Below are 10,521 nucleotides of genomic sequence, written 5' to 3'. Positions count from 1 at the left end.
TCAACATTTGCTAACTTCAGTGGAATTATTTTCTTTTTTTTTATGTGTAACAAGTTTATTTTATTTTATTTATTTTGTTATTTTTTAATTATTATTTTAATTCATTCATTACATTGTATTATGTGACACAGTTTCATAGGTACTTGGATTCCCTCTTCCCCTCCCCAAACCCTCCCACCATGGTGGATTCCTCCACCTTGTTGCATAACCACAGTTCAAGTTCAGTTGAGATTCCCGCATTGCAAGCATATACCAAACACAGAGTCCAGCATCTTATTGTCCAGTCAAGTTCAGCGGCTTCTTAGGTATATCCTCTCTGGTCTGAAGACAGAGCCAGCAGAGTATCATCCAGATCAATTAATAGTCCCAACATACCATCAGCAAAAATTTACATCGTTATGGAATTAAGTGACATAGTACTGAGTAACCAATATGTTAAAAGTAAATGCGAGTTCTTAACCAACTTCTGTGACCACCTCATTGACATTTCAATTTTAGTTGATACACAACATATCACATACATGACATAACATGTTATGCATAACATCATATCATCTTAAATTAAGGCAAACATGTGGTATTTAACCTTTTGGGATTGGCTCATTTCCCTTAGCATTATGGTTTCCAGTTTGGCCCATTTGGCCACAAAGAACTGCATTTTGTTTTTTTTAATAGCTGAGTAGTATTCTCTGGAGTAGATGAACCATAGCTTTCTTATCCAATCCTCTGCGGATGTGGATTTTGGCTGCTTCCATGTTTTTGCAATTACTGATTGTGCTGCTATGAACATAGGAGTGCATGTTGGTTTCTTGTAAAACAGGCGTTTTGCATATATTTCTAGGGGTGCTATTGCTGGATCATACGGTATGTTGATTTTGAGTTGTTTGAATGTTCTCCATACTGATTTCCATAGAGGCTGTACCAGCCTGCACCCCCACCAGCAGTGAAGTAGGGTTCCCTTTTCCCAGCAACTTTGCCAGCAAGTGTTATTGGTGCATTTATTCACGTGGGCCGGTGTTACTGGTGTTAGGTGGTACGTCACTGATGTTTTAATTTGGATTTCCCTTATTGCCAGGTTACTTGAGCATTTTTTCATATGTTTATTTGCCATTTGGCTTTGTTGCTTTGTGAATTGTCTGCCCATTTCCCGTGCCCATTTCTTGAGTGGCTTGTTTGTTTTGGTGTTTTGGCTGTTTTGTAGTTCTTTGTATCTTCTGGAGATTAGGCCTCTATCACCTACGTAGTGCACAAAGATCTTCTCCCATTCTGTGGGCTGCTTTTTTGCTTTATTGATTGTTTCCTTTGCTGTACAGAAGCTTCTTAGTTTGATGAGGTCCCATTTGTTTATAATCGTCTTGATTTCTAGTGCTTTTGGATTCCTTTTTAGGAGGTAGGGACCTACCCCTAGATCTTGCACAGTATGTCCAACATTTTCTTCCAAAAGTTTGAAGGTTTCTGGATGTCGGTTTAGATCTTCTATCCATTTAGATTTGATCTTGGTGTATGTTGAGAGATGTGGGTCTATCTTTTTGTTTCTACAGGCTATTAACCAGTTGTCCCAACAGCATTTATTGAACAGACCTTCCAATTTGCCAGGATTATTGTTTGTCTTTTGTCAAAGATTATTTGGCTGTATCTGTGTAGGTTCCCGTCTGGTGTTTCTATTCTGCTCCATTGATCTTCCTCTCTACCTTTGTGCCAGTACCAGGCTGTTTTGATAACCACTGCCCTATAGTATGTCCAGAGGTTTGGAACTGTGATTCCCGCTAACTAAAACCCTGTTCTTCAGGATGGTTCTGGCTATTCGTGGTTTTTTGTGTTTCCAGATGAACCTTTGGATCATTGTTTCCAGTTCCATGAAGAATTTTTTTTTTTTTTTTTTTTTTGGCAATTTGATTGGAATTGCGCTGAATGTATATATTGCCTTTGGCAATATAGACATTTTAATGATATTGATTTTACCTATCCAGGAGCATAGGATGTTACTCCATCTTTCAAGGTCTTGTTCAATTTCTTTTTTAAGTGGTTTGCAGTTTTCCTCAAATAGGTCTCCTACATTTTTGGTTAGGTTAATTCTCAGATGCTTCATACTTTTCTCTGTTATTTTGAATGGTATCTTGCTGCTTAGGTCTTTTCCAACTTGGGGCTGTTTGCATACACTATGCTGTTGATTTTGGTTCGTTAATTTTGTGCCCTGCCACACTACCAAACTCTCGTATAAGTTCTAGGAGTCTCTGTTTTGAGCCTCTTGGCTCTTCTATATAAAGAATCATGCCATCTGCATATAGTGAAAGCTTGACCTCTTCATTTCCCATTTGGATTCCTTTGATTTCTTTTTCTTGTCTTATGGCCTCAGCGAGTACCTCTAGGACTATGTTGAATAGCAGTGGAGAAAGTGGACATCCTTGTATTATTACAGATCTCAGCGGGAAGGGTTCCAGTTTTTCTCCATTCAGTATGATGCTGGTATTGGGTTTTTCATAAATTGCTTTAATTATGTTGTGGATTTTTCCATCTATGCCTACCTTGGTTAGGGTTTTTAGCAGGAAGTGGTGTTGGATTTTGTTGAAAGCTTTTTCTGTATCTATTGATACTATTACAGGGTTCTTGTTTTGTAGTTTTTGGATGTGGTGTATCACATTTATGGATTTCCTTATGTTGAGCCACCCCTGCATTCCAGGGATGAATCCTACTTGATCCGGATGAATGATGTGTCGGATGATTTTTTGAATTCTATTGGCTAGGATTTTGTTGAGTATCTTAGCATCAATGTTCATCAGAGAGATAGGTCTGTAGTCTTCCTTCTTGGTTGGATCTCTGTCTGGTTTGGGGATTAAGGTAATGTTGGCTTCAGAGAATGAGTTTGGAAGGGTTGCTTCCTTTTCTATTGTTTTGAAGAGTTTGTAGAGGATTGGGGTCAGTTCTGTTGGGAATGTCTTGTAGAATTCTGCAGTGAAGCCATCTGGGCCTGTGCTTTTCTTTGTTGGGAGATCTTTAATCACTGATTCAATCTCCACTTCAGTTATGGGTTTGTTCAATTCATTTGTTGCCTCTGGCCTCAGTTTTTGCAGATGGTGTGAGTCTAAGAACCTTCCATTTCTTGGTGGTCCTCTGATTTGTTGGAGTACAGTGCTTTGTAGTAATTTCTAATTATGTTCTTAATGGTTGCAATGTCTATTGTTATGTTGCCTTTTTCACCTTTGATGCTGTTAATTCTTGCTTTCTCTTGCTTTTTCTTTGTCAGTCAGGCCAGTGGGGTGTCTATATTGTTTATCTTTTCAAAAAACCAGCTTTTACATTCATTGATTTTGTGTGTGTGTTTTTTCTTAAATTTCTATCTGGTTGATTTCCTCCCTTGTTTTGATGATTTCTTGTTTCCTGTTGTGTGTGGGCCCCTTCTCTGCTGTTTCTTATCCAAATCCTGGAGGTGTATGGTTGGTTCCTGTATTTGGTGCCTCTCTTGGGCCTTGACATGAGCTCCAATTGCAACGAATTATTCCGTAGCACTGCTTTGGCCGTGTCCCACAAGTTTTGGAATGTTGTGTCAGAGTTTTCATTGGATTCCATAATTTTTTTATCTCATCTTTAATTTCTTCCCTGACCCATTGTTTAATTTCATATTGTTCAACCTCCAAGAGTTTCTGTATTTCCTTGAGCATTTTGAATTGCTGATTTCCAGTTTCATTCCGTGGTGGTCTGAGAGGGTATATGGTATGAGTCCTATCTTTTTGAAGTTATTTTGATTTGCTTTGTGTCCTATCATGTGGTCGATCCTGGAGAAGGTGCCATGCACTGCTGAAAAAAATGTATCATCTGTGGCCATGGGGTAAAAAGTTCTATAAATGTCTACTAAGTCCAGTTGTTCTAATGTTTATATTAGCTCTGTTGTTTCTTTGTTGAGTTTTTGTTTTGTTGATCTGTCTATAGTTGTTAGCGGAGTGTTAAGATCGCCCACTATTATTGTGTGTATATCTATGTCTCCCCTTAAGTCTGTAAGTAATTGCTTCACGTAGCTAGGTGCATTGGAATTAGGTGTATATATGTTCACGATTGTAATTACTTCCTGGTGGATCAATACCTTCATCAATATATAATGTCCTTCTCTGTCCTTTTTGATGTCTGTCAGCTTGAAGTTTAAATCATCTGAGATTAGGACAGCTATGTCAGCCTTTATTCTCGTCCATTGGCATGAAATGTGCTTTTCCATCCCTTCACTTTCTTTTCTTTTTTTGTTTGTTTTGCATTGGTTGATTTCATTGGTTCTTTTTTTTAATCAAATTTATTCATTAATTACATTGTGTTGTAATTACATAGAATCCGGGATTCTCCCCCCACAATCTCCCCATGGCGGGTTCCTCCACTTTGTTGCATAACCATAGTTCAAGTTCAGTTGAAATTCCCTCTTGCAAGTATATGCCAAGCATAGAGTCCAACATCTTATAGTCCAGTCAAGTCCAACTACTTATTGGGTAGACCCTCTCTGGTTTGAGGGCAGAGACAGCAGGGCATCATCTCGGTCAAATAAAAGCACTAATATACCATCAGCAACAATTAACATCGTTATGGAATTAGTTGACATAGTATTGAGTAGTCAACATGTTAAAAATAAATGCGCACTTGATGAACTCCACCTTTCCATGTTGGCTTCCTTATATGAGAGAATATATGGTATTTATTCTTTTGTGATTGACTCATTTCGCTGAGCATAATAGTTTCTAGTTGGGGCCACCTGGTTTTGAATAGAATAATATCATCAAGTGACCATGGAGTATGCGAAGGAAACATAGTTCCTAAGAGACTTCTGTGTTTCCTTTTAGTTAAGCATGTGCTGCCTATTCAGTGACACATCACTTAATAAAGGTGTTACAATTTGTCGTTGACGTTGTTGCTGTTGTTATTCATGCTGTGATTGATGTGTTAAATTTGCATTAGTCAGTCATTTTCCTTGTAAAATGCTATGATTTATAGGTAGCTGAAAGAGCTGTGCATTTAGTCTAATCAGTATGTGTAAAAGTGCATATGCAGGGTTAAAGATGGGAATTATTGAAAAGATGGTTGATGTTACTGTTAAAATTATTGTACTTCTTTATAAGTAGTTCTGATCTAAAATATAGATTGCTGCAAGTCAGGTCCCACAGCAAGAGATGGTGAGAATTCTCTGTTCTAGGCATGTAGGCATTCCATGGATGAAGTAACAACAGCGTATATTTAGCATGTTGTGAACATGAATATGGCAAATTGGCAGTTTCCGTCAGTTGCTGGCAATAGTTTAGAGTGATGACAAATATTATTTTGATTTTTTGTGTGTTGTTTAGTTATGAGGAAAGTGTATGGTAAGCAGTCCATTTGATGGTTTACTAATTTCCTCGTTGTTCAGAAGTCCGAGTTGATTATGTAATTAATATGATAACCATTTGTGTGCTGTGAATTGCATTAAGAGTTATGTAGGGCAGAGTTGATGCTTACTAAATGTACAAAATGGATTGAAGAGATTAGCCCGTTAAATCTTTTCACCAGTAAGGCACACAACAGCCCATGAGATATTTATTAGAAATGTCAAGTAAATCCTCTTATTTTTGTATCATAGTGTCAAATAGCAGTAAAATAAACATGTTGAGATCCTTAATCTACTGCTATGTTTCACTGCAAAATTTACCTTTGTTAAAATTTGCTTCTGTTCAAATTTGTTGAGACCGCACGTAAAAGTATCCTAATATTACTTTGGCTGGTATTTTCTAATTACTGTACAATATTTTGGGAATGCAAATTTTATTTGAATGTCAACTACAGTTAAGCATGTGCCGTTTGTTTTTCTTACTCAGGTTTTGTAATTTGATGGAATGTTTTTATCACAATTTAATAAATGCTTGCTTTATTTAAAAAAAAATAAATGCAGTTTCTTAACCACTTTCTGTGACCCCCCCATTCACAGTTCAATTTTAGTTTATATACTACATATGACATAATATCCATAACATAACATGTTATGCTTAACATCATATCATCTTAAATTAAGGCAAACATGTGGTATCTAACCTTTTGGGTATGGTTTATTTCCCTTAGCATTATGGTTTCCAGTTTGGCCCAAATACAAATGAGAGCTTTGCTGGGTACATTATTCTTGGTTGGCAGTTGTTTTGTTTCAGAATTTGAGAGTTTTACCTCATTCTCACCTTGCTTGCAGCGTTTCTTCTGATAGGTCGGCTGTGATTCTGATTTGCCTTCCTCTGAAAGTAATCTTACCCTTTTTCTTACTTGTCTTAGAATAGTTTCCTTGTATTCACTTGAAGGTAGCTTGAGGACCACAGGTCTGGGTGAGCATCTGTTTGGATCGAATCTGTTGGGGGTTCTTTGTTCTTCCTGGATTTGTGGTGGATTTATATTTCCCGTGTTCTGGAAGTTCTCCTGTCTTATCTGATTGAGCACCGGTTGCAAACCTGTCTCCTTTTCCACTCCTTCGGGAAGGCCTATTATTCTAATATTTGACTTTTTGAGGTTGTCTTTCATTTCCTGTATGGACCTATTGGCTTTCTCTAGATTTGTCTCCACCTGTTTGATGAGCTGCTGCCTTTCATTCTGATTGTCTTCCAGTTCTGATATTCTGTCCTCTGCTGTGTTCATTCTGTTGGTTAGGCTTTCAATTTTGTGTTCTATATCAAGGATTCCCTTTTTGACTTGATTTATTTCTGCAGTGACATGGGTTTCGAATACCTTGGACACTTCCCAGCACTTCTCACTGTCTCTGATGTATTTCATCACTAGTTTCTTAAAGTCCTTATCTGGTATTTCATCTATGTCTTCATCTTGCATCTCAGATATTGAGATTAGTTTTGGCTGTATTAGGAGGGAGTGCTTGATCTTTCCTCTGGGTCATTTTTCTGATACTTCTCCTCATTGTGTTTTTGCTTCTTGTTGTTTTGGGATTTTAGTGTCTGACTTGCTTGTCCACAGCCGTTGCCCTCAGTGCTGTAATCTGTAGGAGGTGTGATCTAGCTGCTGCTGTATGGGGTGCTGGCATAAGCGTTATATTTCTTACTCTATTGGGGACAGCAGGTGATGGTGTGGTTGTTGTTGGGTTGCTTCGTTTGTGCCTGGGTTTATATTTCTGCCACCTGGCTCCGTTGCAGCTAGTTGGTTAGGAGTTGTCCTACGTGCACCACCACCTCTGAGGCTCCAGCTGAGTAGAGCAGTGGGTGCTGCCTGAGTCACCAGCTGCATGCTGCTCAGAGTTTGTAATCTACAGCCCTGAGCTGGGTCAGAAGGCTTTGTGGGCCAGCCCTAGTGCCAGGCCCCTTCCGCTGCGGCACTCTCTCAAAGGCGTTGCCCCACTGAGGACTTCTGCCTCAGTGCTGAACCAATACACTCCTTCAGGGCTTAAGATTAGCACCGCAAGTGCCTCTGCTGCTCGAAACTTGAAATCCCCAACCCCGGGCTGGGTTGGAAATTTCTGCGGGCCTCAGCACCACCAAACTCTGCTCTCCAGAATTCCCACTCAGAAGTGCTGCTCCACTGAGAGGTGCAACACCGCTTCCCGCCACAGGGCAGGCAGACTTTTCTGAGCGGGCTGCCACTGGGAGAGCCTGTCAGGTCGATTCCGCTGAGCCGGCTCTGGTTTGGGGTCTCCAGCTGAGCCTGGCAGGGTGTACTGCCTGAGTCACCAGCTACTTGCTGTTCAGGGTCTGTAGATCACAGCCCCGAGCTGGGTCAGGAGGCTTTGTGGGCCAGCCCTAGTGTTGGGCCCCTCCCCCTACAGCTCCCATTCCAAGGCGTTGCCCCACTGAGATTCACTCTGCCGAGCCGCACCTCGGCTCTGGGTCACAGGCCTAGCACAGTGGGGGTTTCTGCCTCAGTCCCAAGCCGAGATTCTCCTTCAGGACTTGAAGTTAGCACAGCAGAGGACTCTGATGCTTGAAACTTGAAATCCCCAACCCCAGGCTGGGTGGGAAATTTCTGCTGGCCTCAGCGCTGCCGAACTTTGCTCTCCAGAAATTCCCACTCAGAAGCGCTGCTCCGCTGAAAGGTGCAACACCGCCTTCCGCCACTGGGCAGACAGGCTTTTCTGAGCGGGCTCCTGCTGGGAGAACCTGTCTGGCCCATTCCACTGAGCCGGTTCTGGTTTGGCCTCTCCAGCTGAGCCCAGCAGGGGATTCTGCCTGAGGCAGTGGCTGTTCACTGCTTCGAATTCACAGCCCTGGCACCTATATGAAGCTACTTTCTCAGTTGCACTTTCTCAATGGTGGAAGCAGAGCCCTGAGAGGCACAGAGCTGTGAGGGGCGTGCAGCCATGCCCCTACTAGTTTGCTCTTCTGCCCAGGTCGTGAGGTTCTGCTGAGTGTTGCCCAGCCTCTGGAGCTCAGGCTGAGCCCAGCAAAAGGATCCACTGGATTCTCTAGCAGCCAGTCCAGTGTTCGGAGCTGAGATGGGGATTTCTGAGCCCCAGTCCCACAGCGCAGCTCCAGTTCCCTCTGCACTCTCTCAAAGCTGCTAAACAGTTGGGAGGAACGCTTCTGGGAAATCTCCCCTGCTTGTCCTCCACTTCCGCAGGGGATGATGACCCCTATGATCAGTCCAGTAGCCTCCTCTTGGGGCTCCTGCCCTCCAGTGGACTGGTGCTCCTGTCGGTGTGGGCGCCTATCCTTCCAGCCACCTCTGTTTTCCCTGGAACGGTTGAGACTCTGCCTCCTTACCCCTGGCTGGGATCGTGACTCACCAGGTTTCTTGCTGCGTGCTGTATTTTCTTTCCCACTTTTTGTGGCTGTTCCTTCACGCTGTGTAGATCTTGCTTTAGTGAACTCCAGTGACCTTCCCGCTCTTCTCCCTACAATTTTGGTTTACCTGGCGTGTTTCTCTGCTGGATCGGTTCCCCTCTTTCCCTACTCCACCCTACACCAGCTTTCTGCGATAGGCCATCTTTTTCCTATCCCCCACCCCGATGATTTTCTATCTAACAATTCCACTATACTTTCCTGTGAACTCTAGTAGTAGTCTTATGGTAGTCTGTATTCCCTTGTGCAGATAATAGTTTGATGTGCCCCAATATTCTCCTGACTTCCTCTCTTACACTTTGTATCCACTTGATACTCATTTCTTCGATTAAAATATCCAGGATTCTATTTACTAACTGGAAAGAAAGCGTGCATTTTCCTTGTCCCAGGATACTAGCATGTATCTACAGATTTTTCCCTATTCAATATGATATTGAGCTATGTGTGTTGAAAGCATTGCTCATTTTGAGAAACATTGTTCATTTCCAACTTTGCTTTATGTTTTCAGCACAAAAGCCTATTATATTACAACCAATGTTTTTCCTGGGTCTATTGAGTTAAGCAATGCTTTCATTCGTTTAATAGGTTGTAGTCTTGTGTAATATTTATTGATCTTATATAGGAATAATCGCTGCACAACTTTCATACATTCTCTAAGTGGGTAGTGTTCTTAGTGAGATGAGGGATATGATTAGCTAGCATTTGTTGAGAATTTCTTTTGATTAAGGTTTATGTGGCATTAAGAGATCATTTATTAGTTACTTTTCTGATTATCAATATAGGTGTGAGCTTATCTTATTCATTTTTTGTTGCAAGTTGTGACTTGCTGTGTTGTTACATTCATTCACTTCCAGGCATGTTTCAGTTTTCTTTTGATATCTGCCATGGCCAGTTTTTCTTCCAGGAGCATGTTATCGCAGTTCTCTTTCTTTGCACACTTCCTACAGTTTCATTAACTGTTGATTCCTTTTCATTTAATGGTGGTCACAAAGTAAATAGTCTACATTTCAGTTTTCACAGTCTTAGGTATCTTTTTCCATAGCATATACTATTTCTCTGGTTTTTGATGTGTGTGTGTGTGTGTGTGTGTGTGTGAGTGTGATGAAGCTGAAATATCTAAATGTTTGACTATAGTTGTATTGAATCCTTTGTCCTACTTTGCATGTATTAAGAAATGCTTTAAATAAGTTGGTGCCATGATGTTGGTCCATATATACCTTCTGAAAGAATTTCTCTATATTGAATATTGCATTATCTTTTACTGAAACACATCTTCGTTTCTTCTATGATTTTTTTCTGATATCTGAATGACTGATGTCCGTTTTTCTCCATTGACATGGAATTTCTCTACCACTATTTCACTCTGTATCTGTGTATTTCCATTGGTGAGTTGCAATACTTAGAGACAGCAAATGGACTGTCTTATTATTTAATACGTTAGGTAAGTATAATCTTTTGGTTTAAGACTTTAAGGCCATTTGCATATGGGTTTATTATTGAAAACTAACAATCTGATATTATCATTTTTCCATAAGCATTTCAGTACCTAATTTGTGTCCTTTGCACATTGATCAGGGAGAATTTCTTCTCACATTCTTCTCGCGAAATGATTGTAATTCTGCATTGTTGAGTACAGCACTTGGTTAATTATTACTTGTGTCAGAATAGGTACTGGTCATTTCCTCAAGTTGCTGATCATTTTGGATTATTTTCCTACCTGATTTTCATTGTGTTTTCTTTTTGCATTCAACTGGCT

This window comes from Ochotona princeps, chromosome Y, assembly GCF_030435755.1.
Source record: "Ochotona princeps isolate mOchPri1 chromosome Y, mOchPri1.hap1, whole genome shotgun sequence".
NCBI lineage: Eukaryota > Metazoa > Chordata > Mammalia > Lagomorpha > Ochotonidae > Ochotona > Ochotona princeps.
This window is presented reverse-complemented; position numbering follows the sequence as displayed.